At 46.0% G+C, this 18,185-nt stretch overlaps 1 protein-coding gene across 1 annotated transcript in view; it reads left to right on the plus strand.

The window, feature by feature from the left end:
- Window positions 1–2,953: 2,953 nt before the first annotated feature.
- Zfp592 (zinc finger protein 592) overlaps window positions 2,954–18,185 on the plus strand; it is a 51,479-nt gene continuing 36,247 nt past the window's right edge. The window contains exon 1 of the mRNA NM_178707.4: window positions 2,954–3,032. The gene's annotated coding sequence lies outside the window, so the exon portion shown is untranslated. The remainder of the gene's footprint in view (window positions 3,033–18,185) is intronic.

Below are 18,185 nucleotides of genomic sequence, written 5' to 3' on the forward strand. Positions count from 1 at the left end.
GTACATAACTGGATAAATCCCCGTGTGTATGGTGTGTGACAATGTGGGCAAGTTTGTAGTGTGTCATGCATGTGGGGGTCAGAGGACAACCTCAGGTACTGTTTCCTAGCCTTCCTTCCACATTTGAGATGGGATCTCTTGCAGGTTTTCTGCTATGTTTGCCAGGGAAGTTGGCCCCTGAGCTTTCAAGGATTCTCTTTTCTTTGCTTCTCACCTCCCCATAGGATGGTTAGATTACAAATCTTCATTCTCTACTCACATTTGTACTCACTTTCACCCCCTGAGCCAGCTCATTATCCCTCAACATGGTCTTTACTCATTTATTTTAAAGACCTAGGAGCTTTTTTTCAAGATAGAGTTTCTCTGTGTAGCCCTGGCTCTCCTGGAACTCACTCTGTAGACCAACTCAGAAATCCACCTGCCTCTTGGGTGCTGGAATTAAAGGCATGGGCCACCGTTGCCTGGGTAAGATTAATTACACGTGTGTATATACATGCACACAAACACCAGTGCCCATAAAGGTCAGAAGCAGGCTGCTTGATGTGAGTGCTGGGAATCAAACTCAGGTCCTCTGCAAGAGCAGCCTACACTCTTAACCACTGAGCCAGCTCTCCAGCCCCTCACCATGGTTTAATGGCTACAAATAAACTAATTTAACACGTTTTAATTTGGGGCATTTTGTTCACAGGTGTAGCACATTATTTGGGCGGAGGAGGGATAAACGGAGTGATAACCAGGGAATGGAGACAAATTTTCTGAAAAGGAAAGGGCTTTTTGTTGTTTTGTTTCTTTCAACAAGAGGTTTAGGGATAGTGCTGGTACAATGGCTTAGTGCACAAGGACTCTTGCTGCCAAGCCTTATGACCCAAGTTCAATCTCTGGGACTCACATGGCAGAAGCAGAACACTGACTCCTGAGTCTGACCGCCACTCACACACAGGAATGCACACAAAACAAACAAGTTGGGACTACAGACATTTAGGGGGGGAAAGTACCTCAGAAACTTCTACAGATATCAGATTTGCTGAGTATGCCATTTTCTCTATTAAGTGGTACAGGTTTTGTTCTTGTGTTTTGGGGAGGCGGCGGTGGGACAAGGTCTCCTGTAGCTCAAGCTGGTCTCAAGGTGGATATATACATAAAACCAAGATGAGCGTTAAAATCCTGATTATCCCACCTTCAGGAGTAGAATGCCGAGATTACAGGGATTCATGCCACCATAGTATGGGGTTTTGAACCAACTGTAGCCAGAGATTAAAGACAGAGAATTTAGCTGTTTATGGATACCATCTAGGATTATCCTGGTAGCTCATCTGTGGAAAATTGCATGCCTCCCTAACTTACAATAAATAAAAAGTCCTGCCAGGCATAGTGGTGCATACCTTCTATCCCAGCGCCACAAAGCAGAGGTAGTGGGTCTCTGGAGTTGGAAGGTAATTTGGTCTACAGAGCAAGTCCTAGGACAGCCAGAGCTACACATAGAGAAAACCTGCCTCAAATAAACAAGATCCTTTCTTTCTTGGCTTTTAAGGCGGTCTTTCAATGTGTAACCCCAGCTGCTCTTGAACTCAAAATCATCTTGCCTCATTCTCCCAAGAGCTGGGATTACACACATGCACTACCGCACGGGACAAATATTTCTATCTTTATTCATCTTTCGAATCTTGTTGGACAACACGCCTTTTCCTTGGACTTCCTCTTCCCCATTTCCCATCTTTCTGGGATATAAACTATAAATGACTCTGTCTTTGGCTCCTTGAGCTCTCGCTCTCTCTCAAACTGGAACAAATGAAACAAACCTTTCTTTTTACTCCTTCTTAAGATGGAGGCTAGTTTTCCCTTCCTCTCCCTGCCAAACTTCTGGAAAGAATAATTTCTCGTAACTGCCTTCACTCCTTCATCACTACCGCACTCCTCATGCAGGTGTTGGGTTCTGTCGGGTCCTGGCACACAGCAGACTCAGCTGAATGTCAGCTCTGGCCCTTTTGCCAAGTGTGGGCTTTTTCCTGGTTTCTTCGGGAGGAATTTGCTCATGCTTAGCAATCCTGCCTGGCACCAGAACTGGCCTGCCAGTTCCCACCGTCCGACCCTGCTGCCTTACTATCGCGTCCCCAAGGGACTCCAGGTTCTTGGAAAGTCCTGCGGGTCAACTTGGTAATTTTTTTGTCGGCCGCCTCTCCGAGTTCTTGCCCTGGAGTCACAGCCTCCCTGGTGAGCCTGCGAATTGCCAGTCCACCCTGAGAGGTTATCAGCTCCCTCCACCCCAACCCCTCCACCTCCATTCCACTCTCCGAGCGTCCCTTGGCTCCCCCAGAGGTAACACGTCTGAGCGCCCCGCGCCCGCAAGCATGTCCTTCCATCCTGCGACGAGTAGCCATTTAAGGCGCACCTGAGTGCCCAGGCCCACTGCCCTCCTGCTTCCTTTCACTTAGCAGTGCTGCCTAGGCCCGACTCGCCCAGCTCTCCGCGAAGACGACTTCTTCCGAGCTCTTGAGGCGCTCGGCGTCCGGTCGGCCCATAGCCGCGAAGGTACAACGCGTCCCTCCGGCAGGCGGCCTGGGCCGCACCGAGGCCTCAGAGGCGCGTCCGAGCTTCCCGGGCCCAGGTGGCCGGGAGAGGCCGCGCCAAGGGCGGCGGGAGCCAGCCCAGGTCGGAGTCCCGGTCCTGCCTGCGCCGTCCTCGCCCCGCCCCTCCCCGGAGTCAGCGTAGCCAGGGTCGCACCAGCCTGAGGCGGGAGGGAGGCGGAAGGCGCGGGGCCGGGCCAGGCCAGGCCGGGCCGGGCCGGGCCGGGGCAGCTCTATAGCCGCACCGCCCTGGCCGGTGCCCAGGCCCGAGTCGCCTTCCGCCCGCCCTTCCCACCCGCGGCCTCAGCCAGGTCCCGCCGCCAGCCCGGCTCCCGCCCCCGCTCCGCCCCCGGAGCCGCAGCCCCGCCCGCCACCGCCGTCGCCATGTTGTGGCTCCCGCAGCCGGCGCTGGGGACGCGCGCGGCCGAGCCCGGGGCCTGTCGCTGCCGCCGCCGCCGCCGCCGCCAGGTAAGCGCCCCCCGCCGCCTGGACGGGGCGAGGCCACCATCCGGGCCGCTCCAGCTCGGGCAGGGGAGTCTGAGAGGAGCGGGCTCTGCCCGCGCCGCGGCCCGGCCCTGCAGCCTGGTGGACCCTGCCCGCCGCCCCAGGCGGCAGCCACTTCCCCCGATCGCCGCCAGGCGGGCCCTGGCCACCACCCTACCCCGCCCCCGGCCCGGACCCCTTCCGCCGCCGCCGCCCGCCGATCGGGGCGGCCCGGGCACTCCGCTGTCGTCCCGCGCGCGACAGGCGGCCGCCCGCCGAGCCCCCGGCCCAGGCAGGGATAACGGTGCACTTCACCAGGCTGGGACGCCCTGTCAGCTCCACGGTCCCCGCCGCGCGAGGACCTGGCGCCGTCACTGGGCAGACACTTAGAACATCGGCCCTCCTCGGCGCCCCTCAGTCTCCCCCTCAGCCTCGCCCAAGTTCTGACCCCGGGGGTTCCTTCTCCCGGGGCAGACAAGTCTTCCTCCTCCAGAGTTGGGGTGCTTAGGGGGGGGTGACCAGGCCTGTTGATCAGGCTTGAACTGATTTCTCTGCGGGGTCTCTTCCTGCCAACCGAGGGGCTAGTGGGGAAAGGCTCCGTGTGACCCGGGGAGGGGGAGGACAGGAGAGCGTCTGCTGGACAGATGGCCTCCTGGCCTTGAAGCAGCTTTTGTGAGGGGGAGGGGTCCGTATGACCTTAGGTATGCCTGCTCTTGAGAACCTAAGATTATTGGAGGTGGTCAGGTATTTTTTTTTTTTTTTAACTATTTTTACGAGCAGACCAGAGGTGACATTAAAAGTCCAGGGTTGAAACAACCTACAGGCCCACCCAGGGAGCATGCTTTGTAGCCAGGACAAGCCTAGATAGTTTCTGCTTTAGGAGAGTGGGATTCGGGTGGGTAAAATGGGTTTGGACCAGGGTTTGCCCGTGGCCTGTGCTCGTGTAGGAGCTAGAGTGTGATTGTGTCAGGTGTACACCGGCTGAGCACACAATGTGCTTGGCCTGATGGGTGCTGAGTGGGACTTCAGAAGTCTATTTGCTAAACTGACAGGTACATTACAGTGGGAAAGAGAAAGGAGCCTGGTGCTTTTTTTTTTTTTTTTTTTTTTTTGGACCATTTCTACAGCTCCACTGAAGATGGCTTTGGTTCATTACCCCTCCCCCCATCTCCACTTTTAACCAGGTTGGCCACCAAGCTCCGGTCTTAAACCTCCCCCGTAGTTGGGACTTCAGGCAACCATGCCTAACTGAAAACATTTTTTTTTCTGAGTATTTGTAGTATGCGCCATGACAGAACTAGGTTTTGGAGATACTGTGTCAACCAGAAAGATACCTCCACTTTAGTGTGGGAGATCTTGACCTAGAGACAAAGTCCAGAAATAAGAAAATATTTGTCAACAAATACATGTTTTCCATGTGGCGAGCAATGAAAACTAACTGTCCTTGTACAGCTTTCCTTCTAACATGTGGGAAGACAGTAAGGACAGGGTCTAGTAAACACGGAGTGTGTTACAAAGAACCAGATACTAACAGGGAAGAGGAAAAGAAAGAGAGTTGAATCTGAGGCAAAGGGAGGTGGCAGTTTTTTGTTTTATTCTTTGTATATACAGTTTAACTATGTCTTCCTGACTGGCCTATCTAGATCTTCCTGCCTCAGCCTCTTGAATGCTGGGATAACCATCACTCTTAGGCTCAGTGAGGATTTAGTTAATATTACAATGGCAGAGGCCCTAAGAAGGGCTCTATGTGTGAGCCAGCTCTCTCTCTCTCTCTCTCTCTCTCTCTCTCTCTCTGTGTGTGTGTGTGTGTGTGTGTGTGCTGCAGGTTGGTGGTTTGTTTTTGCAGTGGGGGAAATCAGTCCAGCCTTAGTAAGAGTCTTGCTAAGCACAGACTCTGCCTCTCCTCTGAGTCCTAGCCCCAGAGTAGTTTTTAGAACAATACTCTGAAGGAAATGGCAACATCAAATTTATAAACTCTGATGAGTTCAAGGGGGAAAAAGATGAGGAAAGAGAATAATTTGAATTGGGGGCTCAGGGAAGCCTTCCCTGAAGAAGCACCATATGACCCAAAGAAGGCTTAAGCGTTAACCATGTGGGGAGCAGCACTCAGTTTGGCAACTTGGAGGAAGTGAAAGAGGTTCGTGAGGCTAGAGGAAGAAAGAGAGGGGAGAGGGGAGATAAAGGTCTGTGGAGAGCTGGGCCTGTCTGATCACCCAGGCCTGTGGTGTAGGGGGGACATTTTCCCTCTTTAGTTTGAATTGTAGCTTAGGGTAATTAGGAGTATTTGCATTTTATAAGGCCCCTGGCCCCAGCTCTGTTCTGACTTAGATAAGGCAAGGATTTCTTCTCTGTTTAACAGCTCAAGTATAGGGGACATCCTGTCCTCTGTAAGGTCTTTACAGCTTTTAGGAAGGGAAAATGAGGTAGCATTTCTGAGTGTCTGCTGTGTGGGAGAACCCATGGGAATGGTTTTTGTGTATATTACCTTACTACTCTACACCCTAGGAGACAAGGTTCTCATGTCCATTTTACTAGGAAACAAGCTCAGAGGGTGAGGTGCTTTGTCCACCGTGCAATTGTAACATGGCTGAATTTAAACCTGGCCCACCTGATTCCAGTGCTCTCTGGCTTTGGAGTCACACTACAGGACTTTACTTCTTTTAAAATTTATTTTTATTTTAGGTGCACTAGTGTTTTATTTGTGTGTATGTCTGTGTGAAGATGTCAAATCTTGAAGTTAAAAGATATGTTGTGAGCTGCAATGTGGGTGCTAGGAATTAAACCGGGGTCCTTTGGAAGAGCAGTCAGTGCTCTTACCCACTGAGCCATCTCCAACACCAGGACTTTCCACTTTACTCCTGACACTTGTTAACTATAGGCTTAAGCCATCTAACCTTCCTATGCCCCAGTTTCTTCATCTTCAGTGCAAGTATGTATTTCATAGAGTTATGCAGATCAAGTTGAGCTATAGAATGCACTTGTTCAAATATTAGTTCCCATAACTCATAAAATACCAATTCTTAGCTATATTGGAAAAGATTAAATAGATAAATCAGTTTTGTTTTGTTTCGAGACAGGGTTCCTTGGTGTATGGCTGGCCTCTGCCTCCCAAGTGCTGTGATTAAAGTTGAGCACCGCCACGTCACACCTTGTGATAAGTGAATTTTGTGTAACGAGCTCCTTTTTCTCTTGATGCCAATGCTGTGCTCCATAAGATCAATTATTGTTTTAAAACCTACTTTAGTTAGGATTTTTTAAAAAGGTTTATTTATTGTATGTATATGAGTATATTGTTGGTGTCTTCAGACATAGCACAAGAGGGCATCTGATCTCATTACGGACGGTTGTGAGCCACCATGTGGTTGCTGAGAGTTGAACTCAGTACTCTTAACCGCCGAGATCAGTCATTTAACACTGACTTTCACTCTGTTCTGATGCTATGTTAGAACTTACAAGGTGACAACTGTTAGACACTATTTACTTTTCAGTAGAGTAGCTAAGAAAAGTCAATTATTTTAACAGTGAATTAGAATTTCTGCTTAAATTCTCTGATACAGTGGTGGTTAATGAGCTATTGGGAACAAATTGTGGTAGTCCAGGCCTGTAATACTAGCACCTGGAGGGTAGAGGAAGGAAGATCAGTAGCTCAGCGTTTGAAGCCAGCCTGGGATATAGGAGGTTCTAAAAATGCCGGCGGGTGGGAGGGAAAGAGAAGGCTTCACAGAAGAGGTGACTTCTGAACTGGGTTTTGGAGGAGGAATAAGAGTTTTTCAGGTTAGTAAGATTGTGAAGGACATTCTAGGAAAAGAACCCTGAACATGAAAGCATGCAGCTATAGAGACCTCATTGCGCGGAGATAAGGCTGGGAAACAGGCCTATATGAGAGACAGGTTAAGAAGTTTGTATTTTATTTGCAAGCTATGGTGAAGTGTCAGAGAATATTAGATACAGTACATGCATTTCATGATTGGTATTGTAGCTGGAGAGCAAGGAGCTCTGTCAGCCTGGGGCAGCTTTGTCTTTTCGGAACCCTGGACTTCAGTATCTGTTCTAGCTTTGAGACCAGAACTTGAGTTTAGTAAGATTTTCAGCTGATTCAAGTCAGGGAGACTGACTCATTAAGAAAACGTGGAGGAGACTGGTGAGTAAACTAAACTCCTCACTGACCATGAAAATGGAACTGTAGAGTGACAGATGTTTCTGTCCTCTGGCCAGCGTTCCCAGCTCGCTTCCCCTTTCTGCTCGGGGCTGGGGCAGCTAATAAACTCTCTCCTCAATTCCCGTTTGCTTTTCTCAGGCTTCATGGACATGAACCATCTTTCTCTGTTAGCCCTCCTTCAAGCACTGTTCTATATAGTTGATAATAATTATTGATAGAGTGAACAGTGCTGTAGTATTTGGATGGGATCCTATACTTATGAAACTTAAGAAAGAGGAAGAATAACTTTAAAAAAATGAAATATTGACAAGTTCTGGGTTATACTAAGTTTGAGGCTGTCCTAGCTGACATGAGAGATCTTTTCTTAGACAAAAAAAGAAAAATAAATAATTAAATTTTAGAAAGAGAGGAAATACGCTGAGAGAGGTTCTTCTAACTAGGCTAACAGAAAGTATATGCAGGCTCTGCATGGTGGGTAGTTGGGGCTATGTAGCAGTATGGGCATATTCGTTGGAGTTGTTCAGGAAGTAACAAAGGCTGTAGAACTTTTTTCTTTTTAAAACTGTAAAAATTGGAGCTGCAGAGAGGGCTCAGCAGTTAACACTTACTGTTTTAGTGGAGGCCCTGAGTTCAGTTTACTTGTCCATATGAGACGAGGAGACAGCACCTGCATCCAGCTTCAGCAGGCTCTGATGGGCTCTTCCAGGTACCTGAACTCAGGTGCACACACCTACACTTAGGCATATGACCATACATACATCACACTTGCTTAAAATGAAATCTTTGTTAAAAAAGTCTCTAAAGTTAAATATACATGTAAAAAAGAATACAAGGGAAATTAAGCTTGCTGATAAATCCTATATTCAGAACTATCTAACTTCTATCTGTCTATTATCTGTTTTTTAATTAGCTTTTTTCAAGAAGTTTTTCTGTGTACCCCTGACTGTCCTGGAACTTACTTTGTAGACCAGGCTAGCCTTGAACTAATTCTCCTGCCTCCCAAATGCTCAAGTGCTAGAATTACAGGCTTGGGCCACCACACCCAGTTTATTATTTGATATTTGTTTGTTGTTATTTGCTGTGCTGTGGATTGAACCTAGATCCTATATGTATGATAAACAAATGCTTTACCACTGAGTTTCATTTCCCAGCCCTTTTGATATTTGCATTAGATATTTTATCTACATCTCTATTTTGTATGCATGTTTGTTTAACTTTCCTTTTTTTTTTTTTTTTTTTTAATAAAAATAGGAACATTCTGAATGGTAAAGAAAGGTTTTTCTTTTTTCAGACAAATTTGCTTTTGACAGTAGAAAAGCATACTTTGGCCGGGTGGTGGTGGTGGCGGCGCACGCCTTTAGTCCCAGCACTTGGGAGGCAGAGGCAGGTGGATTTCTGAGTTGGAGGCTAGCCTGGTCTACAAAGTGAGTTCCAGGACAGCCAGGGCTATACAGACAAACCCTGTCTCGAAAGACAAAACAAAACAAAACAAAACAAAAAAACAAAAAAAAAAAAAAGGAAGAAAGAAAGAAAGAAAAACCTGTTTTGATCTAATTTATCCAATGCATAGTTTTATGCATCCCAGATGAGTAAATGACTGAGTTTCAAGTTTGATGTTGCCATCACTGTTTGGATTATCCTACTGTGTGACTTTAGCTAAGTCCTTTACCATCTGCGTTTCAGAATCTGCAGGTGTTTCTATCAAGAGGTAATGGTCACCCTCATTCTGATTACATACTCCAGTAGACAAGACAGGATGTAATGTCTGTTTGTGGCTGTGTAAAGATTCACAAGGTTGAATGAAGAGGAGTGGATATGTGTGCACATGGCTAGGAGCCAAGTGATTCCCTGTCTCAAGTCAATATGTGTGTGAAGTCCACATGGCTTTAGCCTATGTTTAGTTTTAAAGCCTCCAGAGTTATTGGGGCGCCTGAAAGAATCTGAAACTTTAAAATGTTTGCTGAATTTTATTTTAATTTTTTGAGGAAGAGTATCTCTACATAGCCCTAGCTGCCCAGCCTTTTTTAACTGAAAAATTTTTTGAGTAGTCCACAGGATCTTTCACAAAAAAATATTCATCCAAAGAAGACAAGGACTGCACCAAGCCTAACTTGCTGGTGGTTCCCGCCCCCAACAGTTGTCTATGAGGTGTTGCCTCTGAGTAGAGTGTGTAGTTTTTCAATTTTATGCTTTGTATTTTTTCCCTATCATTTGAATTTTATAAAGGCTTTAAAATCTTATCTTCATAAAAATAATAAGTATTCAATAGGTCTACTTTAATTTTGGAGACAAACACTGAAGGTTGTGTAGCAGAAACTAAAACTGAGCTGTGTCCTTATAAAAGAAGTATGATGTTGAATTTGTTGGAATTGACTGCATCTTTTGGGCTGCCTGAAGGGCAATGCTTTTAGATGTGCATTGAGATGGCTTGCCTTGTCAGTCAGTAGTCGAGCACCTCTGATTGAAATAGTCCTTGAATCCAGAGAGCCTGGTATAGTGAATAGAGTGTGAGCCTAACTTGGGTTTCTTTTGGAAGGCTCATGGAGGTGGTGGTGGAAGATCTTGTAGTCTAGTGTAGCCTCAACTCAAAATCATTCTGCTTCAGCTTCTTGAGTCCTGGGATTACAGATTAACCTGGAACTCTAAAATCCCACCCCCCCTCCACCCCCACTACTGTTAGAATTACAGGCAGGCATCACCATGCACAGTTACCTCGTGGAAGCCTGTAGATCAGGCTGGCCTGGAACTCAAGTGATCCACCTGCCTCTGCCTCCTGAGTGCACTACCACCCCTGGCTGAGTGCTTTCTTATGAAAGCTTCTAAAGAAACCAGTTTGTTTCTGATGTGGCCTGGGCTGTCTTCTGTTCAGGCTCCTGGGCTCGCTCTCCTTTCCACACATCCACATGGAAGGTGGCAGAAGTCTTGAGGGTACAGAGTCTTGGAATGTAAGAGACTGCAAAGGAAGAGAATTAGGTCTGTGTGTAAGTTTAGTGTGCATTCCTAGGATTTTTGCCTTTCTGGAGGCTTTTAGACCCTTTGAGTGAGGTAGGACTGTCTCCTGTTTGTGTTTTGGAGGCAGGAATATGTTACCCACACTATTATCTGAGTGGGGAGCCCGTGGAGGTGGTTGTGGCTTCATGTTTGTACCCTATTTGCTGAAGTTTACAACATTCTCCTTTTTGCCAATTCAGTTTATAAAGGCAAAGGGCAAAATGAGATGGTAGCAATCATTTAGAAGATAAATACAACCCCAGCTTTGTCACTCCAGAGGAGAGAGAAGCCTAGAAGTGGGCACCAAGCAGCTCTTTAGGTTGTTCTGGAAGGGCTCTCTGTCTTAGCCTTGTGTGTGTGTGTGGTTTTGTTTTGTTTTGTTTTGTTTTTTGGTTTTTCGAAACAGGGTTTCTCTGTGTAGCCCTGGCTGTTCTGGAACTCACTTTGTAGACCAGGCTGGCCTCAAACTCAAGAAATCCGCCTGCCTCTGCCTCCCGAGTGCTGGGACTAAAGGCGTGCGCCACCACCGCCCGGCTTGTTTTGTTTTTGAGACAGAGTCAATCTATATAGTCCTGGCTGGCCTGGAACTTGCTATGTAGACCAGGCTGGCCTCAAACTCATAAGAGATCCAGATCAGTCTGCCTCTGCCTCTTTGTGCTGGGATTACAAACTTGTACCAGAATGCCTGGTTAGTTTTTTATTTTATTTATTTATTTATTTGTTTGTTTGTTTGTTTATTCATTCATTCATTCATTCATTCATTTTTTGAGACAGGGTCTCATGTAGCCTGGGCTGGCCTCAAATCTCTCTGTAGTATATGCCTGCCTTGAATATTTGACTCTCTTGCCTCTATGCTGGCACTATATGCACACATCACATGTCCAGCTCCTTGTTTATTTGGTTTGAGACCAAGTTCCACCATGTAGCCCCAGTGCAACTCTGGCAGTCCTTGAATTCAGAGTCCTTGTGCCTTGGCCTCCCCGATCCTAGGGCGAGCCATCATCCCTAGCACAAGAATATTTTACTTGCATTTAAAGTCCTATATAGCTTTCTTTGCACCTGCACATCATTGCTAGGCAGTGTGCAGTCAAGTGTGAAAGGGTCACTGATGGCCCAGCCCGGAGCACTGTGTTTCGAAGGACATAAAGAATCACGTGAGGTGAACTTCACTGTCAGGAGCATTCTCACTGCAGGCAGTTACAGAGCACTTTATTTCTAGACCAGAAGTTTCTTGAGTGGGCTTTTCTTTCTGAAGTTGGTAGTTATGTGCTACTCATTTGAGGTGACTGGGGCTACCTCTAGGGAACATCTCTGGCACCCAAAATAGAGTGACACCATTTGGAAGGAAATGGTGGCAGTTATAATTTCATTTTTCATGACTTGCTCCCCCACCACACCCAACTTTAATTGGTTTTGGTGCTGGGATTTAACCCACGGCTGTTTGGACATTAGACTGGCACTCTGTCACTGAGCTACATACTCAGTCACCTGTCTCCACTGACCCTGCCCTCTTTGAGAGGGAGCCCTACCCACAAAACAAGAGCCAAAACATTACACTTTTGCATTTCTAACCTAGAAAGGATTTAAAAATTATTTACGCCTCCTGGGAAAGGTTATACTTCTAGTAGTTTATCATTAAAGCACTAATTAATTACCAGAAAATAATCTGAGGGAAAGCCTAGGACTTGGGCAGTCACTGGGGGCAAGAAAGCTGAGGTGAGACATGCTTGTGTGGCAGGAGAGAATTGAGGGTAGCAAAGGAAAGCTTTTTAAAATTCCTCCTCCTTTCTGTTTTGTTGTTTCCAGACAGGGTTCCTCTGTGTAGCCCTGCTATCCTGGAATTTTCTCTGTAGAGATCTGCTGGCCTCTGCCTTCTGAGTGCTGGGATTAAAGGAGTGTGCCACCACTGCCCAGCTTTTTTCTCCCCTTCTTAATTTTTTTATGGGTGTTTTGCCGGCACTGCCCTACATGCATGTAGTGCCAAAAGGGGGTATTAGATCCACCCCCACCCCCACCCAGGGGTGGGGTAAGGTGGGACTGGATTCAGATGGTTATGAGCTGCCGAGTGAGATCTGGTCATTGAACCTGGATTCTCTAGAATAGCAGTCAGTGCGCTCATCTACTGAGCCATCTTCTGGCCCCTAAAAGAAACTTTTTGATATTGGTGTTTGAGATAGGGTCTCCTGTAGTGCAGATTAGCCTTGAACTTTCTATGTAGCTGAGGTTGGCCTTGAATTCCATAATTTTCTGCTGCTTCTACCTTCAAGTGTTAGGATTATAGTTTCGCGAACATGGACAGGAACAGTCTGTTTTGAAGTCTGGCACATAGTGAGTGCCTAATATAGTGAATAAGGCTACTACTATACTTGGCTAGAAACTTTCATGGCTATCAGATGTTGTAGTCCCGAGGTTTTTGTTTGCTTGTTTGTTTGTTTTGTGAGACAAGGTTTCTCTTTGCAGCCTGGCAGTCTTGGAACTAGCTCTGTAGACCAGGCTGACCTCAAACTCACAGATCCACCTGCCTCTGACTTTCAAATTCTGGGATTAAAGGTGTGCCCCAGCACTGCCTCACCATCCCAGGCTTTTTTTTTTTTTTTTGGTTTTTCGAGACAGGGTTTTTCTTTATAGCCCTGGCTGTCCTGGAGCTCACTTTGTAGACCAGGCTGGCCTCAAACTCAGAAATCCACCTGCCTCTGCCTCCCGAGTGCTGGGATTAAAGGCGTGTGCCACCACGCCTGGCTATCATCCTAGGCTTTTAAGCCACCTTTTTTTCTGATACCAGGCCCATCTGGTACTCTATTATCTGGGTGAAAGGGTAAAGTGTATTTGATATGGATATGAAGGCTTTTGAATAGAGGTGGAATTTGATTATTTTCCTACCCCACTCCCCCTTTAATAAATTTTCAGTTAAAAGGATTTGAGAATTATTTAAGGAGAAAACAGATCTCTCATAAAATATAGGCTGTATCATCCCTTGCCCCAAGTCCCAGGGGCTGGAGGTTGGTTCAGTGGTTAAGAGTGCTTATTGCTCTTGCAGAGGACCAGCACCTGTGGTGGGTGGCTCACAAACACTTATAACTCCATCTCCAGACCATATGATACCTTTTCTGGCTTCCTCAGGTACACATGTGCACCTACCTACACACAGACACCTACACATACACATAATTAAAAATCAAATAAATGTTAAAAGCAGAAGTCTTTGCAGTGACCTTTCTTCATCTACCTCCTGTTTATCCATTCCCTCTGCTCCTGCTGCAGGACTTTTCTGTTTGCTCATTTGCCCAAAACCTCTTCTCCTTATCTACACTGCTCTTCTCTTTGTTTCAGAACTGAGGATATAGTCCCTCCAATTTCTGTTCTGGGAGTAGGAACTACAGTTGAGAAAGGCTTTCTGATTCCCTGGTCATGAACCAGTGTCTCTTTCCTCAAGCTTACTGAGCCTTCTTGCCTTGTCTCCTGGGTGTTAGAATTACTCTCATAAATACCACAGCTGGCGTTATTTTTGAAGAATGAATGAATGTATGTGCACATGTATGTAGTGTACATATGATGTAGATGGGGGTGGAGTAGAGTTGGAAGCTGGAAGATAAAAAGGAAGAAGGATGCTCTGAGGAGAGTGAGATCCTTTGGTAGGAGTAGACGTTGGACATGGTTAATCTTGATAGTCTCCAGTCTTGTCTCTTACTAGTGATGTAACAGGGAAGGCAGTGGCTAGGTGTTCTGAGGAGATAAAGCAGCAGCTGCTGCAATAGCAGATCAGAGAACTTGGTCTAGGTCTAATTCTGGAAAGCCTCCCCTTGGTGAAATCTGAGGTGATAGGCAGAAAGGAAGTACTTTAGGTTTGTTTTGTTTGAGCTTAGTAAATCACGTGATGAAATAGTTTTGAGGGGAGTTAGTCTCAAAGTCACACAAAGTGATGACATAGGGAAAGACCAGAGGTGGTCAGGAGTGAGACAACAGGTCAGAAGGCAGCCTTGGGAGGGAACAAATGGTATCACTGAGACTTGATGATGCCAGGGTGATGTCTGCAGCATAGCCTCTGACAAAGGCTCTTAGTGCCCCAACCTTCAACATCTCTGTGGTGTCAAGCAAGTTTTGGAAGCAGTTGAAGTGTGAAGAGGAAGTAGGAAGCAGAGGCGGTCTTAGGTGGATGGGTGCTGGTAAGTAGGGGTCACATTCTCGGTGGTCTCTTCTCTGAGTGTTACCCCAGAGACGAGCCTGTTTGTGCTTTCTGGTCTGCTGAGAGCAGTTTCTTGTCTGGTGGAGCAATCCTTTATCTTGTGGCTCTAGGTATGCTAGGGTGCTATCTGAAATCCATTTGTTCCATCACCTCCTTTCAGCTTCATCTTCTGTCTCTATGGCTCTGTTTCTCAGGACAGATTATCTGACTCCCAAGCCCATTTTTTTTTTTTTTTTTTTTTTTTTTTTTTTTTTAAGATAGAGTCTCTGCATTGCAGGCTGCTTTCAAATTTGGAAGGCCCCCTGCCTCAGGCTCCTGGGTGCAAGTCATGGTTTGAGGATGGTGGTTCTGATGTGCAGATTGGCTGTATACCAGGCACTATTCTAAGCACTGGGATTATAGCAGAGAACATGATTAAAATCTTCCCTTTATAGAGCTTATTTCCTAGGAATTGAGGGACTTACCACTAATAAACAAGAAAGTACTGAATATGAGAGGTAGCAAGAAAGTATAAAAAGGAAAATAAACTAGGTGGGAAGGTGGCTTTAAAGTGACAGATTTCTGTCTTTGATTCTTGGTATTATATGTAGGGTCTCCCACATACTAGGCAAAGTCCATACTACTGAGCTACATCTCCAGCTTTGGGTTTCTCTTTTTGTTATTTTATTTAATGGACATTTTGCCTGTGTATATGTTTATGCACTGTATATGAGTCTGATGCCTGCAGAGGCCAGAAGACGGGATTGGATCTCCTAGAATTGGAGTCATAGATGGTTGTAAGCTGTAATGTGGGTGCTTGTATTTGGATCCTCTGGGAGATCAGCCAGTGCTCTTAATCACTGAGCCATCTCTCCAGTCCCTCAGTTTCTTATTTTAATTAATTAATGGTTTTTTGAGACAGGGTTTCTTTGTGTTGTCTTGGGTCTCTGCTCTGTAGACAGGCTGGTGTCAAACTCAGAGATGTGCCTGCCTCTGTCTCCTTGAGTGCTGGGACTAAAGGTATGTGCTACCACTGCCCATCAGGTTTCATTTTTAAAATAGAGAAGTTAGGACTGGTGAGATGGGTCAGTGGGTAAGGAGGCTTGCAGACAAGCCGAGTTTCATTCCTGGAACCCACATGGTAGAGGGGGAGAGCTGACTCCCAGATATCCTACTCAGACCTCTGCTTATTCTCTCTCTCTCCCTCCCTCCCTCTCTCCCTCCCTCCCTCCCTCCCTCTCTCTCTCCCTCCCTCCCTCCCTCCCTCTCTCCCTCCCTCCTTCTCTTCTCCTCTCTCTCTCTCTCTCTCTCTCTCTCTCTCTCTCTCTCTCTCTCTCACACACACACACACACAGTGAAATTAGATGGATAGTGGATGGATGAATGAGAAGCCAAGCATAACACTCAGGAGGGTGAGGCAGAAGGAATGGAGATCAGCCTGGGCCATTAAAGAGAAACTGTCTTGAAGTAAAATATAAGGAAATCTGAGAAATCTTCCTGATGAAAGCTATCTGATGGCGAGAACTGGCTGTGCAAGGGTCTGAGGAGAGGGTGATCAGCATGGAGAAAAAAAAAAGACAGGAAGGTACGAGTGCAGTCCTTAGAGACTATGACACAATTGGTCTGAGAGCTGGAGTCAGGAGTTCATCCAGGGCAAGAATTACTGACTAAGGGTTAGATAAGCCCTTAGTACTGACTAGAGATCCAGTGGTCAGTGTGAGTACACTGGATAGAGCCCTGGTGGTCAGTGTGAGCAGGCACTGTAAGCCCTGGGATGGAAGGCCTTAGGTTGGGGTCTTGTGATCCTGTCAGGTGTGCTGGAAACCTTTCAGGTAACAAATTTTTTTCAATTTGTCTACCTTTTCTGATCTGATTTCCTTACCTCTGGACCTCTGTTTCTTTATCTGTAGAGTGGCTTACACGTAATGAGTTCCTGGAATCTCTGACAGACTTTTGTGTTTCTGATGTTGGGGAAAAAAAAGCCTCTAATCTAGAAAGATATACTAGAACAATGTTTTCTAATCGTGGTCTTACAACACTAAGGTGTGTCATAATTATGACAAGAGCTATAGTTAATGTCCCATTACCAAGTTGAAGGAAAATTTCTGCCAAGTTGGGAAGTGGGAAAAATGACTAGACGCTTCAGAGCTTTTAGTACAAGGGCCTCTTGGTTTTGGAAGCAGGAAGGAGCCTGAGAGCTTTGAGTGCTAGTTGTGGTTCACCTACTGCGAAGTTTCTTGTACGGTGAGGGGAGAGTTCTTACATCAAACCCAAACCCAGAGTCTATGATTTTAGTGATTTGGGGGAAACAGCCAGCCTGGGTCAGTAACGCCTTGAGTCTGAAACCCCCTTCTCTGTAGCCAGACTGTCTGTTCACACCAGAGACTCTCACTAAGGTTCCCTTGGAGTAAATAACCAGGTACATTCAGAACTTACTCACCACTGGACAGTAGATCCAGTATCCACTTGAACCTCTTTAGCTCTCAGCTCTGGCTTTTGTCCTAATTTTGATGTTACACTTTCTTTTCTTTTTCTTTTTTTTATATATAATTTTATTTCTGAAGTATCCATACATGTCATTTTCATGAGTATTTTTGAAACAGAGTCTCAGTCAGTATTTAGCCTTGCCTGCCCTGAAATGCCCTATGTAGATCAGTCTAGTTTTTTTCTTTTCTTTCCTTTTTTTAAAAAAGGATGAGTAATTTTCTTTTTCTTTTTTTTTTGATTTATTTATTTATTAATATGTGAGTACATTGTAGCTGACTTCAGACACTCCAAAAAAGGGCATCAGATTTCGTTACGGATGGTTGTGAGCCACCATATGGTTGCTGGATTTGAACTCATGACCTTTGGAAGAGCAGTCAGTGCTCTTACCTGCTGAGCCATCTCACCAGCCCTCCTTTTCTTTTTTTAAGATTTATTTATTATTTTTAAGTACATCGTAGCTGACTTCAGACACTCTATAAGAGGGAGTCAGATCTCGTTACGGATGGTTGTGAGCCACCATGTGGTTGCTGGGATTTGAACTCGGGACCGTCAGAAGAACAGTCAGTGCTCTTAACCGCTGAGCCATCTTGCCAGCCCCATGTTACACTTTCTTTTAGTTCATGTTGTTTGAGACAGCAAAGGGCAGAAAGAGCATAATTAGAAAATAAAGAAATAAGCAGGCATAGTGGTGCACACCTTTAATCCTAGTACTTGAGAGGCAGAGGTAGGAGGATCTCTATGAGTTTGAGGCCAGCCTGGCTACTTAGCAACTTCCAGGTCAGCCAGGAAGAAAACAAAAGAGAAATTAAAGAGATGAATCCTTCTTTCCTCCTTTTCTGTTGTAGATTGCCTTGATGCTGTTTGTATTCTGACGTTAATTCTGCTTCCTCAAGAGGGGTTTTCCCCCACCCCAAATGAACATTCAGTCATACACTGGGGTGATTTCATGTGAACCTTTTCTCCATTTTAACTGATCAAATAAAGGCTAGAGCATGTGACTGGGCAGAGGAGAAAAGCGGGACGGGAGGGCTTAGGAAGTGGGGTCAGGTGGAGAGAGGAGGAGGAGGGAGAGGGAGTGGAGGAGGAAGCAAGATGGGGCAAAACTACCTGTCCAGGAGAAACTACAAATAGCAAAGGGAATGAGTTTGTATGGTGCTAGAGCTGCCCAATCTAGACAAGGTAGATAATTCTCTGTCTAGGTAAATATAATAACTTGATTGTGTGGAGTTTTGTTGTTGTTGTTGTTTTTGTTTTTCGAGACAGGGTTTCTCTGTGTAGCCCTGGCTGTCCTGGAACTCGCTTTGTAGACCAGGCTGGCCTCGAACTCAGAAATCCGCCT

The sequence above is a fragment of the Mus musculus genome, chromosome 7, assembly GCF_000001635.26.
Source record: "Mus musculus strain C57BL/6J chromosome 7, GRCm38.p6 C57BL/6J".
Taxonomy (NCBI): Eukaryota; Metazoa; Chordata; class Mammalia; order Rodentia; family Muridae; genus Mus; species Mus musculus.